Consider the following 20,018-nt stretch of genomic DNA (forward strand, 5'->3'; position numbering starts at 1 on the left):
AAGGAACATCCAGTTATGTTGTTCCAGCGATTGGAGTTCTTATCATGTACATACAATTACATTGTGCTGATGTACTTCTAAGAAAAAGCACTGGAGCACTTCGCTTTCACTTAAAATCTGAAGGACCTGTTGTGAGTGAAAGATATTTTGGGAGGAGAGAGAGTATGTTCGATAGACTTGGATGAGGAGTGTGTGTGGGTGTAGGGACGGAGGAATGTATTTGTGAAGACGCAATAGCGTACAAGAGCTGGTAATCTGGTAGCAGTAGGACTCAAGAAATACTTCACGGAACGAAAAACCGAAATCCGGATAGGAAACGAAATCCCAGTGCCGAATTCTGACACAAGCTAGTAGATGTTTATTCCCCTTATACGAGACATTACACGATCTACAGACAAACAGCCAATAATGAAATGCGATTTCTCAGCTAGCAGCCCATTGAGTAATTTTTCCTTATCTATAGACTGTAGATGTCATTACTCCTAGCCGACCGCGGTGGCCGAGCGGTTCTAGGCGCTTCAGTCCGGAACCGCGTGACTACTACGGTCACAGCTTCGAATCCTGCCTCGGACATGGATGTGTGTAATGTCCTTAGGTTAGTTAGGTTTAAGTAGTTCTAAGTTCTTGGGGACTGATGACCTCAGATGTTAAGTCCCATAGTGCTCAGAGCCAATTGAACCAATTGAACCATCATTACTCCTACTTTGTGCAGTTACGCTGAAATGGTTATCATTTGTACAGCCAAGCATTACACTTCATACACATACCTCGTATGTTATTTTGTTGCAGACAGAATTCATGGACTAATTCCAATAGCCAGAGATATAAATATTAGTGACTGCAACTCGTCTAAAGCATTGAGGGCTGTGGGTGAAAAGTAAGGATCCGTTAGGTGGGAAAACTGTGGGAAATATAGGTAGGGGTTGAGGTGGGTAGACGATACAGACTGCCTGTACAGCGCTCTCACAATAAGCATTTAGATGGAGATGTTAGACGAGAAAAGGAAAATAAATGAATCTACAGTGTAATTAAGAGGTCTGGGGCCATAATCAAGGTGGCAGTATAATAACATTTTTTGGCGACCATAGAAAGTGATTTATTTAATGCTTTAAGGTTGTTTTATTAGCATATATAAAGACTGATTCTAGATATACTGCTTGGAGCTGCTGGTTATAGCCTCCATCTTCTCCCGACTTCTCCAACCTTCATATATATGAGTAAGGGGCACAACTGAATATTAATGGAATTGTCACCTTCATGCCTGGCTACCTCGACAACTGTTTATCCGACACTAATATCGGCAGTTTCAATTACTTGTAAGTTAACCCACATCCCTCCTACTTACTGGGCATCCATCCCCACTGCAGTTTTTCCATTTAATAAGACGTGTATGTATATATACAAGTTTGATTGAAGCTGTCCAAGGCGTTCTGGAGCTTTTTGCTCATAACACTCTTCCCACTCTACCTACATCCCTACGAGTGCCAGTCTCATCTTATAGCAAACAATAAGCTATATCCGTACCAGATTTCGTTGAAACTGCTTCCAGCTTTCGAAAGTTGCGCTGAAGCAAAACCACAAGTGCAGACACAAAATCGAGATTAGACGTTTTATTTCATGAACCATTCAGGTGGTACAATGAGGTTTTCAGTAAATGATAGTATGCAGAGGAGAACATATTTTAACTCTTACATCAACTGACATGCTGAAGTTGGTTGGTTAAAATTGGTTTTGTACATGTTATTTAACGGCATTTAAAAAGTCTGGAAAAGACGAGTAGAGTGATAAACCACTTGTTAATGTTGACGTTGAAACTTTTCGCAAAGGTATCTGACATATGTACTGAAACTGAACGTTTAGCCCAGTGTTCAAAGTGGACTTCATCAGAGACGTATAGTAAATACTGGGCGAGTGCTGTGTTCGGATCTTACTCAGGACAAACTAGAATTACACAGACAAAATTTTGAAGTTGGTTCACGAATATTTTGTGTATTTCGGTGTATGGAACCAGTGGTGGCTGATAGCTCGTTACGGAATGATCGCATGACATTCAGTTTCTTACCCCCGATTTGTGTTTGTGTCTGAAATGCACTGAAAATATCTACACAACAGTGCAAATGACGACAGAATGCGCTGTGTGTCTTGTTTGGAAATAAACTAATTTCATTCATTTATCACTCACTCGCTGTTGACAGTAGTAAATGTCTACTGTCTACTTTATTCTTTGCCCTCCAGATTGCATTCAGTGCTGCTTGGTTCTATCATGTTTATCCCAGTCAGTGTTATCTGTACTTTAACAGTGATACTCAGTAGTGTGGATAGGTTTATTGATGAAGAGGTGATCTAATCGACATCTTGGATATGGGTTCACTGAATGCAAAGGAAGAGTGCCACATGTGACTGTTCAGCTATTTCCACTGACACGCACAAAACGCCCTTTCTGTATGTGCTCCCACCGTTAATAGAAGATACGGCACTGAGATTCCTTCAGCTACGTGGATTCAACATGACAGAGCGCTGACAAACTGTAGTGCAGCGTCTGTGTTGTAGTCCGAAGCAATGTTTCTTCATATTAGCGTGAACGCACAAAGGGAGAGACACTGCGTTAATGATCAACAAGTGCAAATTTCGATTATAGTTTAGAATCACCATCATCATCTGGGTTAGGTACCAGACCAGTACCAATTTTCATTTGTTCTGAAATATTCTACGCTGATGTGAACAATAATTGCAATTTGCGAGTTCGTTTGTGGTAGCCGGCCGTTCGCCTGCAACGCGGCTGCCGGCACTACACCTTCGGCAAGGGAGTCGCGCGCTCTGGTACTGTAAGCGTCGACGGAAATCTGCAGGGTGATCATAATTGAAGTTCCAACTTCAAAATGCCGTAAAAAAACGATCCACCGCTCAGAATCGCCAAATCTGAACGGAATGCTATCGAAGAGGGAAAAAAATTACGGAAAAAATAATGGAAATTTTACATTTAGGTGGTGCTGTAAGCAGCAGAATATGCAGAATGAAAGACGCGGGGTACACATGTGTTCCTTTTCACGTCTGAGACACTCGGCATGACTGTCTCAATGCAGGATAGCGCTCTGCTGGTAAGGCTGTTTTACAAGAACTGCGACAGTGCGCCAGTAGCTCTGCAGATTCTGTGCAATCAGTGGTACAAAAAGAGACACTGGTCCGACGTCTGAAACTGTTGGAGAAAATATTACGAAATTCCAAGAGACAGGTCTTTTTGAAGTGCAGTGCAGCAAAGGGAGGAGAACAATTGATCCGCCGTCGGTAGGTGTGGCCCAAGCATTGCAGGAGGAGTCGAGCGATGGTTTGCAAACATACAGTTCACGAGAAATTGCCTGTGAGCACCGTACATAAAATTCTACGAAACATCCTGGATTACTACCCATACAAAATTACTCATGTTCACGGGTTGTTTGATGCTGATCTGCCACTATTACAAACATTTGCTCTAGAATTTCTTGTTCACATGGAAGTGGACCATGAATTGCCATGGAACCCGCTGTGGACAGAGGAAGCCCGTTTCAGACATGTCATTACACAGAATTTCAGAATATGGCTAACTGAAAACCCCGCGCACATCAGTCGGTACCTCTTCATTCTGCAAAGGTACTGCGTGGAGTGGGTTGACGGCATCTGTGGCTCCTGTTACCTGTACTGACACCGAGAGTCTTTTGCGCACGGTCATTCCAGCCTTTCAACAGCGTGGATGTGTGAGTTGTATCATTTTTATGCAAGCTGGTGCTCCTCTGAATATTGCATGGAACTGCTGCAGAGACATTTCGGAAATACTCGAATTATCAGCCGTCATTTTCCTACACCTGATTTTAATCCGTGTGACTTTCGGCTGTGGGTTACCTGAAAGGTGCTGTGTTCAGTGCTTAGATTACAAAGGTGAACTGAAGTGTACCTTGAGACACTATATCCGTTGTGGAACATTGACAGTTGACAGTATATTGAATATGTGTCGCGCCAATCTCAAGACAGTTAAAAATCGATTTAATTTTTGCTTTTTATGCGGTTTTTGACCTCAGAACAATTAAAAACCGACATACAGTGTGATACGACTGTGTTGTGATGGATAGACTGACCTAACAGTGACAAAACTATGTTAATACCATGCACATATCACAGTGCGCTTAGTTTAATGTGCAACTCACACCATAGCCGTCTTATTGCTCTTTTTCCTTTGTTAGATTTCGATTCCCCTCCCCCCGAAGGGGGTGGGCTGGCAGCAGCTTAGTACGCCGCTCTTCAGCCTACAGAATTTTTAAAACATAAAAAGATAAACAATAAAAGCAGGCGATAAAACGGTGACGTAAAATGTAAAACGGCGGAAAATTGTGGAAAGTTAAAACATAAAACTATGGTGGGCGATGATAATTAAATACGCAGGAAGCAGACAGGGAAAATATTAGACAGACAATTCAAAAACACGGTGACAGTCTGGATTCTGTTCGCAAGAGATACAAAAAATCACACCCTGCGACAGTATGATGTCCGTTTGCAACACTTCGGAAAAGACGCACAACACTTAATCACTGGAAACACAGCACTAAAAAGTCGGCACCAAGATGACAAAATGTTCAAATGTGTGTGAAGTCTTATGGGACTTAAGTGCTAAGGTCATCAGTCCCTAAGCTTACACACTACTTAACCTAAATTATCCTAAGGACAAACACACATACCCATGCCCGAGGGAGGACTCTAACCTCCGACGGACGAAGATGACACACCACAGGCAAGGGCAGATAGGGGGGGGGGGGTGAGACCTAAGATGAGGGAGAAAAAAAGGGGGGAGGAGAGGAAAAACGAAAATTGGGGGGGGGGGGGGGAACCGACGAAGGGAGAGGACTCAGAAGGGGGGAGCAGGGCAGGCGCGAGAGGGAATGGGGAAAGGCAGAGGAAGGAAACGCAGAAGTACTAGGGGGAGAGAAGGGAAGCAGAGAGAGGGTAGGTGGAAAAAAACAGGATGGAAAGGGGGGAGGGGAAACCCGTCTTATTGCGATTCATCTGTCATTTATAAGTGAACCGTTTACGCTAAGACGCTTGCAGAACCATCTAGTGGGATGATTTTCCTTCAATTATTTTTGTTTCATGACGTTTCCCCGTTCTTCGATGATATTCCGTTCTAATTCGACATCATTATAAGCAGCGGTTGTTTTTGTACAGCGTTTTGAAACTGAACCTTTAATTACAATCAGCCTATACATGCACCGAGTCATCCAATACACTGGCGCTCATGTACCTCGTGCTTGTCAACATCACGGTCGTCAACGCAAGCACGCCTGTTGACAAGCTGTTCCTCAGGAGGCACCACCAGAGGCTCCAGCCTCGCATTGACAACGGCCCTGCAGTCACAGAAAATATCCTCGTCTGCAAGTCACATGCTCGCCCAGCACCCCGCTGATATCCTTTCGCCTGCTACACACAAGACGCAGCTCTACTACTACCAAATTACCAGCTCTGGCATGCTACTGCGTATTCACAAACACATCCCTCCGTCTCTACACTACACGCACTCCATATCCTATCCCAGCGCAACTTCAAACAACTCTTTCCCAAACAATAGGTTCGCCCTGATATTTCTCTCTCCTACCAACTTTAAATATTCCCCTCTCCTTTCCCCTCTAAATCCATCGCCATCCCTTTTCTCTTGTAACCACTATCATACCAACACTTCGTGCTACTACTCACACTTTGTCTTTCCGACCGTTTGTAATCCCTCTATCCACCTCAATTCCTAACGGAACTCTACTTTTCATCCACAGCCGTTAACCCTGTAGAAGATGTTACCTCCTCCTACAGTACTTCTCATCCATCGCAGGTGCTTCAAATTTTAAGTGAAAGTGAAGTGCTCCAGTGCTTTTTCGTATAATAACAACAGCACGTTCCAAATGAGTTTTTTAAATTGCTTCCCGTCTTTTAGTTGTCCGTCTTCAGTGGCCCATCCTACAGAGCTCAAGCCTCTGGAGATGCTAACCTTGCAGATGCCGCTCCAACGGCCACCGTGGAAGATACTCCAAGCAGCCCCACCGAGATGCCATCCTCAGTCCTCGGAGGCCGCACCTCCAACGGCTTCCGTTGGTCGAGCCTGCGCCCCCCCCCCCCCACACTAGCTCCAAGTGCAACCTTAGATGCTGGCCCTCTAAACACTAGGTATCCAAGAAACTGGTATTCTTGTGGAACTCACGCTATGAACCTGTGCCTAATACTATAGGACTAATATACAAAATGGACATGGAGCCTATTACACAAAAAAACACATAAGTGACATAGTTCTAGACTATGCACATACGTCGTTAGCAGTCACGCACTCTATTTCAAAGTTCCTAGAAGAAAACAAAAAACCAGTTCCTACTGATTCACTCTTGCTCAATCAAAAATCGGTAAGATTCACACGTTCGATGTGTGCAAACATCCCAAATTCCTCAAGAACATCCAATAATCACCCATTAGGGACTGATAAGGTAGGGTGTAGGGCATAAGGTTGCTGAAGTGGAATGCTGAGAGATTTATTTGACAAAAGCGAGATGCAAACACTGGTAACAACACAGTTACGCAATAAAACTATCATAAGATACCGGTGGTATACTCATGGCTACAGAATTAATTAAAACAACTTTTAAATAATTTACCACCCATTTAAGCAAACAGTTCTTGAAGGTGTGCAAGATAAACAGCCTTATGGTCCAAAACTTTAATAAAAACAGTATTAGTGTTACATAAATTTAACTTCACAAGTGAACTACAAGAAACTGAACTACTGATGTAAGTTGAATTTGACCCTGGCAGATGATAGTCCCTTACGAATGTCAATACGGTCACACAGTTTATAGCAAGCAAGGTTCCAAACTATTCAAATGTAAATAGCAAAAGTCTATCACAATTGAGCGACGTGATTAATAATCAACAAATCTACAGATACAGAGAAAAGCGTAACAGCAAATGTCGGGTGATAATTACACAACCCAGTAGCCTGAAAAGAGTAAACACAAATTAGCTCACTATTGACGGTCGACGTTCAACATCGGGCACGCGTCAGCATTTCGTGTGCGAGACGGACAGAAAACAACAACCAGCACTGGCCGTCCACTGACAACAGCTTCTAAAACACACACAAAACGAACGTTATTATACAATTTATAGCACTAACGTGCCATGAAACACGCTAATGTTACCCTCTGCGAGGATTTCAAAGTTCGACCGTGCGTGTGTCTAGTGGTAAAAATAAAAGAATAAAAAAAATAATCTACGGCCGCCAGCCTAATTAGGCACATTAATTTGGAAATATATATTTGAGAAAACTGAATTTAGTTATTGAAGTTACTTTTGTTGAGATTTCCCTTTGAATAGCGAACAGGATACAAACTGACACAGTGCACTCCGTACTGTTGCCAGTAACACACACACCATAAAATTATGGGGAGCAAAATTGCACCGAGCTCATACTAATGACGGCCACAATCAATAGTATTACTTAATCAAAATACCGAAACACTGCATGAGGTGCAGAACTAATTTTGGACATGAGAGGCTTCTATCTTGACTGACATGACTAACACAAATAAAGATGAATAACGTCTTATTTACACTGCTTAAGATCCTCTGCATGGAGCTGTTTTACTTAGTAACAGCAATAGTTCATTTTTTTCTTAATAGGAGGACAATATGATGGTGACCTATAAACTGCTATAGTTTCACTAGTCAAGGTTCTTTGATTATTGCAAAAGTAAAAACTAGAGTCAAGTACTGCAGTAAATTTTACGTCACTTACTGTAATGTGAATCACAGGATATGCAATGTTGTTATGTTTTATGTCGTGTTCCTGGAGTAAGATGTCCCTAATGTCTTCCATTTTTACGTAATTACTAGCTACGGCAGCTGCGTCGTCAGTTTCATAGGTACGTTTTGTGGCTGTCAGCGGTATGAGTCATTGCCTATTGTCTCTTTGTTGGCGCGCGTCGTTATTGGGATTTGGAGACCTAACTTCTACAAATTTACCTTGTCGAGAGTGTCCTGCTCTGTTTGAATCCCGCCAGTTCTGATGGAATTCAGGTCTGTCGTTTTGTCGGTAGTTTACATAGTTTCTTGTTTGTCGGTCATGTGGTGGAGAATTTCTCTCGGAATCTTAACTGCACGCTGAACTGTTGCGTCTTAAGTTATTCTGTCTCTCTTGATAATAATTGTTTTTGTTCCCATATTATCTGTTTCTATGGTAATCTCAGTCATATTCATTACTACGGAAATGCGATCTTTCTCTGTAACTATTATTACTCTGCCAGTGGTTGTCATATGGGTGGTGTCTGTTTTGGTCACGATTTGCGTTATAAGAATAGACTTGTGTCCAGTTATTGTTTCTGTCGTCACGGAATTGTGACGGATGTGACCTGTAGTGATTGTTTTCCTGTTTTCGCATCCCGCGACTGTCTGAGTCAATTTCTAATTCTTGTAAGAGTCCCTGAAAAGCTTCAATGTCGTCTTTGCAATGTCCTGCCAAAATAATATTTCTTAAATATTCAGGCAATTTCATTAAGCTGTATGGGTTTGACAGGTATTGATTCTTGTGCAACATGTCTTCAAAATATTTGACAAAACTGGAAAATTCAGATTGTTCAAAGTGTTTCATCATGATGATGCTATGTTTTACTCGGTCTTGCGTAGCTTGAGACCAATATGCTGAGAGGAAGGCATGATAAAATTCTCCTTCACTGTGACAATCGTGAATGACCGATCGCATTCTTACAGCTGGTTCATTCTCTAAGTAGCCACACATAAATTCTAATCTGTGCTCTAATGACCAGTTGGGAGGAGAACAATGAGAGAATTGATGGAGCCATGCTTGTGGATGGATGTCGTTGCCAGAATTCTTAAATGTTTTGAATTTACGTGTAGTAATGAACAGCTTATAGTCAAAATTATCATGTCGGCGAGTCGCATGTCGGTCATTGTTACGTCGTTTCGGCGGTTCCATCTCAAAATTCGGTGTACCTTGCCAATTTCTTTCATAATTTCCGAAGTGCCCTGAGTTATTATTTTGTGGCTTTTCCGTATTTCTATGTCCCTCTTCCCGTATTGGAGCGCGAGTGGCCTCTGAAATACGTAATTCTTGTATTACCTGTGTCAGCTGATCTTGTACTTCCCGGATTTCTCTTTGGTGTTGCGTATTAATTTTATTCTGATTTTGTTTGAATTTCCTAACTTGTTCCTACTCTTCTGTGTCATTAAAGACTACCGGTTTTGTGTCATTCAGATTATCATCTACCTTCGTAGATAAATTATTTAGCTGATCCGAAAGTTGAACTACTTTCTTTGATAATGAACTAATTTCCTCCATGTGTCTTTCTATTGTGTCCTTTAAGTTTTCCTGAGTTTTTGCAAGTTGCGTAACCGAATCGGTAGATGCAACTGAGTCAATTTTAGCTTGCAAGGTCTCATGATTTTCATGAACAATAATTTGCAGTTCTTTTATGGCTGCTTCGTGATTCTGTAATGCATTTTCATGCCGCAAAAAAATAGGCTGAAAATGCTCACAAATTTGTGTTTTTACGTCGTTACAGACTTTTTGACATTTCGATTCGATTTTATGTAACTCAGTAGTTAAATCTTCACGTGTTTGTTCAAGTGTGGTGTGAAGATTTTGTTCCATTGCGTCTAACTGTTGCTGTGTTTGTCTCTGGTGTTGTTCCATTGTGTCTAACTTTTGACGCTTTTGCTGTGTTTGTCTCTGATTTTGTTCCGTTGTGTGTAACTTTTGAAGCTTTAGTCCCATTTGTTGCATTAATTGTAATAACAATGCACTGGTGTCTGAAACATGTTCCTCAGTGCTTTTCGGCAGTGAATTTGCACCGGCAACATTCACATTTTGACAAGCGGAAAATGTGTCTTGACTCATTTGAGAAAACGGTGAGAACCCAAAACCTGAGTCTACAGTATTTGCAATATTGTGTTCTGTCATTCCCGATTCCTGAAGCGAGCTGTTGCCGACCGATCGATCGATAATGCTTCCCTGTTCACTACCTGTTTCACTGTCTACACCATTATTTGACGCCCGCTCCATTTCCCTATGCACAGTTACCAAATTACTACTTTGAATGTTAATTCATTACACAGCGGTGCTGGTAAGCTACGCTCGTCGTCACTATTATTTCTCTGTTTACTTTGGAGCCTAGTGTTACGTTTTTCACACGCCGTTATTGTCACAATATTTCACACGATAACACAGAAAATAAGAGAACACATTAACATAGCACTGAAAATAATATCTAGTTAATTGCAAGCTGCGAAATATTTGGTGCAAATTTATATGCGTGCCACACCTGTTTTACTGTACAACAATGAAAGACTGCAACTACAAAGGAGATTCTCTCTACAATTACGCGCTAGCAATAAACAAAATCTACACTAATTACACAAACTACAAGAAAAAATCAGAAGATTCCAGTGAGGTATCCTCGGCTAAGGATCGACATATGAAACGTCCCCATAGAAAAATTATATACGTGACTGGGCTTAAACTGACACACAATATTCTTAGCGCAACGCAATCTGACTTTCAAAAATCCCTACAAAAAAATGGCCCTGACTAACATTAACCTATGCGTTTCACAAATCGCTTACCTCACAAAAATCTTGGTTACTCGAACTACTGCAATACAGCGAGCGCCACTACTGCCAGCTAAATAAAAGATTCAAACTACTGAAGGCACTAACTACTGATAGGCATAGTTAGCAAATGAAAGATTTTAATAGAGAACAAACAATGTATTTTCCTTAATAGTCATAAAATATATAGCAGTTCATGACATCCAGTCTTACAAATTTCAAAACTCCGCCATCTCTCTCCCCACATCCACCACTGCTGGCGGCTCACCTCCAACTGCGCAACGCTACGCGCTGTTAACATCCAGCTGCCGCTGCCCCACAGTACAATGGCAGACAACAATGCAAACTAGCCACAGACTGCACACAGCACAGTCAGTGATTTTCATACAGAGCGCTACGTAACGTTGCCAATAAGAAAACATAAACAGCCTACTTACAAAACTATCTCTAAAAGCTAACCATTCACTTAAATTACTTAGCAAGTAATAAAATGCAACACTGGACTTAATTAACTTCAAAAGGAACCATTCATGATAGGTACCATAACTACAATATCTTTGAAAATGTGTACGACTTCACTTCTAATAGTAATGCTGCAAATCAGTTCATTAAAGATTTATATGTACTTGTACTTTAACCACCTGTGAAGCAGGTATTCTTGGCAATAATAATTACACAATCTACATTTTATAATAAACTAAGGATATTTTAGCAAAAGCTAATATCACTTTTATAGTTTTAGCTTTTAAATAAATTTTTGTACTTAAACTTCCTACCTCAACAATTTCACTTGGAGTAATCCATAAACAAAGAATCCCAATTTTACTCTTACTTTAACTTTTGTTACTTCTTTTACTTTAGACAAAAAATCACCATTAAACACATGAATGCCAGAATTGTTCATTTAAATCAGGATACACGGTTTTAATAGCTCTTAGGTGAGGACCCTGCGTAGGTTCGTGATCAGGATTGAAGTTATGGTTTCGAACACGAATTGACGTTTTATGTGGATATTATTGAATCAACACCCAAATTAACTGGTCCATGCCAATATGCATTACGTAACTGAATGTATGAAGTCTGTAAAGCAGTGGCGAAGATTAGTGACAAGCGAAATGGCGGATAACTGTACTCATGGCTCTTGATGTGCGAATGCTCTGTAAAATCTCTTCTTGGCGTCGTATTTTCAACATATTAGAGCCATTCCATTATTCCGTAAATACCGAACAATAGCCAGGTCCACTACCGAGACAAATCCCTTCTAATGCAGCTTACAATTGCCTCTCTCAGCACCGTCGAGTGTACCGTGCTAAGGCTAGCCACACACTGCGTGCCGTTCACACAAAAGAGCCGCTCTTTTCGATGGCCAAACCCACCTTTTACATCGCGCCATGCCACTTTCGTTGCGGAGGAACTTCCCTACAGCGTTTACATGTTACAAATACATGTGCCCTAAACATGAACTAGCTTTTAACAAACATGCTTCTCTCATAAACATATTCATATTACAATAATTTAAAATTTCAAGATAGTCCTTTGATTTTTTTCGTATATACATTTATACTCTAATGTTCTTGCCATACATCAAGGAGTTCAAACAACATAGAATGCACACTTAATTAATTGCAGATACACAGTTACTTAAAATAAACCTACTCCTAATCGATGTAAGTGTTACAAATTCACTTACACAAAGCATCACAACAATAAAATACAGCATCTTCAAGGTACGAGCGTGAGTCAAATGAAAACATTAAATATTTTTTTAAATATTACTTATTGTGCAGAAGTGATACAAACCTGTATCACTTTTCAACATAATCTTCCCCACGCTCAATGCAAGTCCTCCAGCGCTTACAAAGTGCATAAATTCCTTTAGAAAAAAATTCTTTTGGTAGTCCGCGCAACTACTCATGCACCGCGTGGCGTACCTCTTCATCAGAACGGAACTTCTTTCCTCCCATTACGTCTTTGAGTGGTCCAAACATTTAGAAATCACATGGGGCAAGGTCTGGTGAGTATGGTGGATGAGGAAGACACTCAGAATGCTAGTCTGTGATTGTTGCAACTGCTGTACGGGCAGTGTGGGGCCTTACATTGTCATGTTGCAAAAGGACACCTGCTGACAGCAATCCACGTCGCTTTGATTTCATTGCAGACCGCAGATGATTTTTAGGAGATATGTGTATGATGCACTGGTGACAGTGGTCCCTATAGGCATGTAATTCTCCCAGATGACGCTCTTTTCGTCCCAAAAGAGAGCATAACCTTCCCTGCTGATGGTTCTGTTCTAAACTTCTCTGGTTTTGGTGATGCGGAATGGCGCTCGCCATTCTTTGCTCGCTCTCTTCGTTTCCGGTTGGTGGAAGTGAACCCAGTTTTCGTCCCTAGTAACGATTCTTGCAAGGAAGCCATCACCTTCTCGTTCAAAGCGCCGAAGAAGTTCTTCACAAGCATCAACACGTCGTTATCTCATTTCAGGAGTCAGCTGACGTGGCACCCATCTTGCAGACACTTTGTGAAACTGGAGCACATCATGCACAATGTGGTGTGCTGACCCATGACTAATCTGTAAACATGCTGCAATGACATTCAGTGTCACTCGGCAGTTTTCCTTCACTATGGCTTCAACGGCTGCAATGTTCTGTGGAGTCACAACTCGTTGTGCCTGACCTGGACGAGGAGCATCTTCCACTGAAGTCACACAATTTGCGAACTTCCTACTCCATTCGTAGACGCGCTACTGTGACAAACATGCATCACCGCACTGAACCTTCTTTCGTCGATGAATTTCGATAAGTTTCACACCTTCACTACGCGAAAACCGAATAACGGAACGCTGTTCTTCCCTGGTGCAAATCGCAAATGGGACGACCATCTTTATACTGATACTGCGACGGTCTCTGTGCATTTCCACTATGCTGCCACCTACAGGCTATTTTGCACGCTGTTTGTGGCACGCTTACCAACTTACAGGATAACGGTGCGAAATTTCGATTTGTTATTACAAATTTAAGGTAGGAAACAAATGGAGATAAGATTCGGCTCAAAGTTTCTTAAATTCGTTATGGCGTAATAAACTGCAGCTACAGTTGATCTCAATTCTGCCGTTAAGACAACTTGAATGAAATTACCATTCATAACAGACTATCTGTAGGGCTACTCAGGACTCCGCCCTTTTAAGGAACTAAAAGCTGCACGCAGTTTTAACTACTAAGAATACCGTACTTTGACCGCACTAGCTTTTCAACAAATTACAACCGCTCACAGGCAGAATGTGTCACAGCACGTCCAACTGAAGTTGAAAGTCAGTCTTCGGCACGCAGCCGTAGAATTCATTGACAAATCGTGAAAGTAGCAATTGTCTCACATGAGATATAAATTTGCCGAATATCGACCACAACTGACAGGAATAAAGAACTGATAGCAAAATCAACAAGGGTACAATTCAATTAATTCCACTCGCAACTGACAGTGAGACACGCTCAACATTCAAGCGATTCAGAAGAAGACCCCTCGAACAAATAGAGTGGCCACACGGAGCAGTCACGGTTTGAAAACGATTCGCCACACAAATAGCTCACCATTTGAAAATTAACTTAAGGAGCTTCAAGGCCAAACTCCGGGTGTCTTGTCACAACTCAAAGGCGTAACGACTCTTAAACGGAGCCTATGTTTACTAGCCACAGCAGCCACGCTCCGTTTCCGTTCGGCGACGACCACAGGCGCCATAATGACAACACCAGTGCGGCACGCAGTATACCACGCGCCAACTGACCCCTTGCAATGCCTCGTGCTGACTCCCTCCGTGGTCCGTTCCCCTGTCCCCCTGTACGGCGCCGGGCACAGCACTTCAAGGGGGCGCTCCCTAACCAGCGCGCCGCAAAGCATAATCTTTAGACAGAAAAACCATCGCGACAGCAAGAGCATCGTAGGAGGTCATGGCGCAGGGACATTTCGGAGCACACATCGCAGATGGTCTAAGCGTACTCCAGGTTCCACCTAGTGGGCGATTACTGGATGTTCTTGAGGAATTTGAAATTTTTTACTCGTCGAATATATCAACTGCGTCGGTAACTTAATTAAAAAGAGGGATTAAATAGGAATGGGTTTTTTACGTTTTCGAGGAAACTTCGAAAGAAAATGCGCGACTAGTAGGGCCTATGTCTATCGTCTCTTCATTGTCAGTAAGATGTTTTTTTATAGTACAGTTCCCACGTTCCTTTCGTACGTTAGTCGTATACTCATTGAAATGCCTGTACTAGCGGGACAGAGCGGATTAGGTTGTGGAAAGGGCTCAAAATGGGTTATTGTCAGTTGCACTCAACATTTATCAACACACAATATTACAACAAGGATGCAAAACAACCAAAACTTTAATTGACCTCCTTTGATTAACCTTAGGTCGGCTGAAGGCCACATTCAAAATCCAAGACACAAGGCATAAGCAAATTTGAAATACAAGGTTCGTCTGGAGGTTTTACCCAAAAATATTTTCTAAATCTTCAATTTAATCGGCTGAAGGCCTCAGCTATTTAATTTTAATGGAACTAGGCTGGAGGTCGCATATTAAGCAATAAGAGCAGTTTCAATCAAAAGGCAGAAACATTTCATGCAAACTGGGCTGAAGGGCCCATTGAAATGCATAACAATCTCATGCCTTAAGGGCAAGACAAGAACATTAAAGGATACTGATACTCAGCTGAAAACCACACATCAACCAAATAACTAAAATCCAAACAGGCAAATTACTACATAACACGCAAGGAACGGCGCTCAGAAGTTTACAAGGGTCAGCCTGGGATTGTAACACTAATGCCCATTTAGGTGAGACAGGCAGCCTGTCCAACGACTTCTTATCAGGAGGCAACCCAACTGACAGGCAGCCGACCCACCGATCAACCAAATAAGTTCCGCTCCACGCAACCAGCAAAACGACCACAAGATTTAAATACATGACACACAGATCACTGGCGCCCACAACGACCAACAACACGTCAGCTATCGAACTACACGCCACGCTGGACAGCAACAACACGACAAGGAAAATACACTGCCTAAAATTACGTCAAAAACCAGGGCAGGTAACCAGAACGTCAACGGTCACAAGGCAGAAGATACCACTGGTAAACTTCCATAACAGGGAATAAATTAAATTAACTTAAATTTCACAGAAATATGGCTGGAATATTAGCCGACATAAATACACACATGTTGTTGCTCGCACGAGTGCCCCAAAAGCGACAACCAGGATCAAACGAAGAAATGTAAACAGTTGAGGCTTGATAGTAAGATGAGTCAGGACTCAACTTTCATGTCCAGGATCGGTGGGCGACGATCTTCGTAGCATTAGCAAACAGCACCTAACACTCCAACTGCGCGTGCACGCCGCCAGCGGCTCCAGCCCGACTTCGCTCGACGGGGCTTGCTTGCTGCTCCACGCCAACCGACCGACTGGACTGCTGGTCCGTCGGCGACTGCTGCTCCGTCGCGACTGCACTGCTGGTGCGTCTCCCACTCACTCACTACCCAACACACGACGACCTGGAAATACAATCGGTCGCTCCAGAGATGGTACGACAGTGCGCTTATCGATACGCGCTGCTGCTGCCACTCACGGGCAAATAAGTCAGGAAGTTAGTGACGCCAGTAAATGGAATACGAAAACGAGGCGGCCCTACCGTAATAGAAGATGACAAACAATTAATGGGATGAACACGAGCCGTGCACAGCTCACTCATGGAGGAGCGTGTTGAGTTTTCTTTCGTCTGTGCCTAAAAGTTATATCACAACGGACTTCATTATATTTCCATCAGATCAGGAGGATCCTTTAGTTCTATCAATATCTATATTTAATCGAACTTTGCTCTTTATGTGGTTTGCTAATAAAATGTTATAACCGTACCACCTGCATATCCCGGCAGGACACAAAAGTTAGAAACTACAGTGATGTCCAGATCTGAAAAACAATGGAATGGTGGCGATGGCTCTGTTCCATGTCCTGCTCATGTCACAGACATGACATTTACGTCTTCATCTGTGTGAATATGAAGACCCTTGTTTATGAAACTCTCATCGATACTCCCGCGGACGTGGTTGCTAAGATTGCAAACTCCTCAGATTTTTGAGCGTATAAGACAGTTCCTGCTATGTCATTGTATACACTGATGTAATCATTGTGGTCGACATTTTAAACATTATCTGTAAGGGGACAGTTCAGCATTTGTTTAGCACTATAACGTACACAGGATAGATCGAACACACTGTGATAAAAATACATGTTTCTTCTGAGAGAGTTTCCTTTAGTGCGTTGTTCATCTTGGTGATTGCATAATACGGAACTTTGACTGTAGCGAACTTATGTTCACAGAAAGAAAGCTACGTGGGATAGCAAAGTGAATAAATCACGACACTATTCAGAAAATATTCACTTGCGGACTCTGAAAAATTGTCAGTAGAGTTCGAGCTCACTCTTTGTGTTTATTCGACAGTAGTCAATTTCGGCCGGCGTGCCTTCCGGCTTTAACACAATTCCCGATACTTCTAAGAAAAGTTTCAACGTCAACAGTAACAACCTTACGTCACTGTATCCCTTTAATACAAAATAAAAATCGGTGTATGCTTCAATACCTCGGGGGATAAGAGAGTTAAGAGAATGAACAATGCAAGAAAATTACTTGCCTCTCTCTGTGTACTATCATTTGCTGATATCGAAGTTTCACTAATAATGCGACTCAGTAGGTGTGTGTACGTGCGTGCGTGTGTATTTATGTGTGTGTGTGTGTGTGTGTGTGTGTGTGTGTGTGTGTGTGTGTGTGTGTGAATACAAGATGTAAACGATAATTGTTTACAATGTACCTCTGTGAAATACAGGAAATCGAGACGAACAGTTTGATACCGGACGCTTGTGTTGTATCAAGTCGAGAAACTCCCTGAACTGGCCTACAAAAACCACCTAACCTACAGCGCATACGCGCCTCGCGAGATTTTCAATATTTTCTCGCTCTCTATGTGCAAAATATTAGTCCTAGAGCAAAGATGAATAGGACCTTTTCTGTATTGTATTTAATTTTATGTCTTTTGGCTGGATGCCTTGGTTTTTAATCATTCAAGGAAAATGTAGAAAAGTGGTCTTGAAACACACCCACCGGTCAGGAATTTTAGTATACTGTTCCTGGCACTTCCTCCTATTTGTACAAGAAATTGCCACTACAAGACTTATTTCCCTCTACTCGACCTTTTCTGGCCTTATTGATAGGGCTCTTAAGCCAATCACTTACAAATTGTAAATCTGACGTTTGTGTGAATTTTACCTCACAAGTTTGTGAATTTTAACACAGTAAAATTGAAGGTTAAATCTGTTGTTTACCTGGCCTTCTTACGACGAAACTATTATGCTTGTAAGCGTTAAGTTTAGATAGAATTGTAATTGTAACCAGTTTTTGCATAAGGTTTACGAAAGTGTTTTTTTTCACTTACTTCATGGGAAAGTTTAAGTTAATAATGGTAACAAAACGCCGATTAAACTAATGGCTTAATAGCCCAGTTAATGAAGACCAATAAGCCGAATGTGGGAAACAATTCTTATAGATGCAGATTTCTGTACGGAGGGAGGAGAGAGTGTAATGAAAAATATACTAAAAGTCCTGTCCGGGTGTGAGGGGAGGATGTGAGCGTAGGGGTGGGGCGTGCGTTTGAAGGTCCCTTGTGTACATTTTTCTTTAAGATCTCTAGAATCACGGCCTCTAGGGAAAACGTACTTCACTATAAAATTAAAAGACATTGTATTTCCCACAGAAAAAGATCCTCTTCTTTCTTTCTGTAGGACTAATAGTTTGTGCAAAGAGAGAGAATACTGAAAATCTCGCGCGACGCCCTTCCTCTGTAGCTTAAGTATGTTTGGAGTTCAGTCTACGCCAGTTTCTCAGCTTGATGCGCCACTAGTGTACGGTTCATCTCGACTTCCTATACACCATTGTGGTACGTTGTAAACATTTATCGTTTACAGCTGTACATTACAAGCATTTTTTTTTATTTCAGACCCGCGATAGTGGCCGCGTGGTTTAAGACGCCATGTCACGGATTGCGCTGCACCTCCCGCCGGAGGTTCGAGTCCTCCCTCGGGTATGGTTGTGTGTGTTGTTCTTGGCATAAGTTAGTCTAAGTAGTGTGTAAGTCTAGGAACCGATGACTACAGCAGTTTGGTCCCTTAGGAATTCACACACATATTTTTTATGTTTTAGATTGGACTCGAATTCGGGAGGGCGACGTGTCGAAGGGATGTTAAACTGTAATCTACCTTTCTTTTAGTTTCCACCCGAGATCTGTTCAGATACAACAGCATAACGTCATATGACGGCTGCAGAGTAGCAAGTGCGTAAGGTAAGACTCTCAGTGATATATTGCAAAAAAAGTAGTGTCGTAAATTTCATACATGATTGCGGTAAATGAAGGATATCTGCGTGGTTATTTTATTGATAAACGGATTAATAACGGAAGGAAAAGTTATCCCCTATCGTATCAGTGAAATAAGAAACTTTATTCATCCTACGCTGTAGCTTTTTACCTTTCACCAGTGATACCCTAGTTGCTTGTGATAGCAGTGTCATCAGCTCATACCTGTTTGCCTGAAAATCATAAAATTATTGCACCAATTTACATTGTCGAAAGCATTAAGTATGTAGAAATATGCTGCGAACGTATCTTGATTGATCTTTAGACTTGCTACATTGTTGTTGTTGTTGTGGTCTTCAGTCCTGAGACTGGTTTGATGCAGCTCTCCATGCTACTCTATCCTGTGCAAGCTTCTTCATCTCCCAGTACTTACTGCAGCCTACATACTTCTGAATCTGCTTAGTGTACTCATCTCTTGGTCTCCCTCTACGATTTTTACCCTCCGCGCTGCGCTCCAGTACTAAATTGGTGATCCCTTGATGCCTCAGAACATGTCCTAGCAACCGATCCCTTCTTCTAGTCAAGTTGTGCCACAAACTCCTCTTCTCCCCAATTCTATTCAATACCTCCTCATTAGTTATGTGATCCACCCATCTAATCTTCAGCATTCTTCTGTAGCACCACATTTCGAAAGCTTCTATTCTCTTCTTGTCTAAACTATTTATCGTCCACGTTTCACTTCCATACATGGCTACACTCCATACAAATACTTTCAGAAACGACTTCCTGACACTTAAATCTATACTCGAGGTTAACAAATTTCTCTTCTTCAGAAACGCTTTCCTTTCCATTGCCAGTCTACATTTTATATCCTCCCTACTTCGACCATTATCAGTTATTTTGCTCCCCAAATAGCAAAACTCATTTTCTACTTTAAGTGTCTCATTTCCTAATCTAATTCCTTCAGCATCACCAGCCTTAATTCGACTACATTCGACTAT

The sequence above is a fragment of the Schistocerca americana genome, chromosome 6, assembly GCF_021461395.2.
Source record: "Schistocerca americana isolate TAMUIC-IGC-003095 chromosome 6, iqSchAmer2.1, whole genome shotgun sequence".
Taxonomy (NCBI): Eukaryota; Metazoa; Arthropoda; class Insecta; order Orthoptera; family Acrididae; genus Schistocerca; species Schistocerca americana.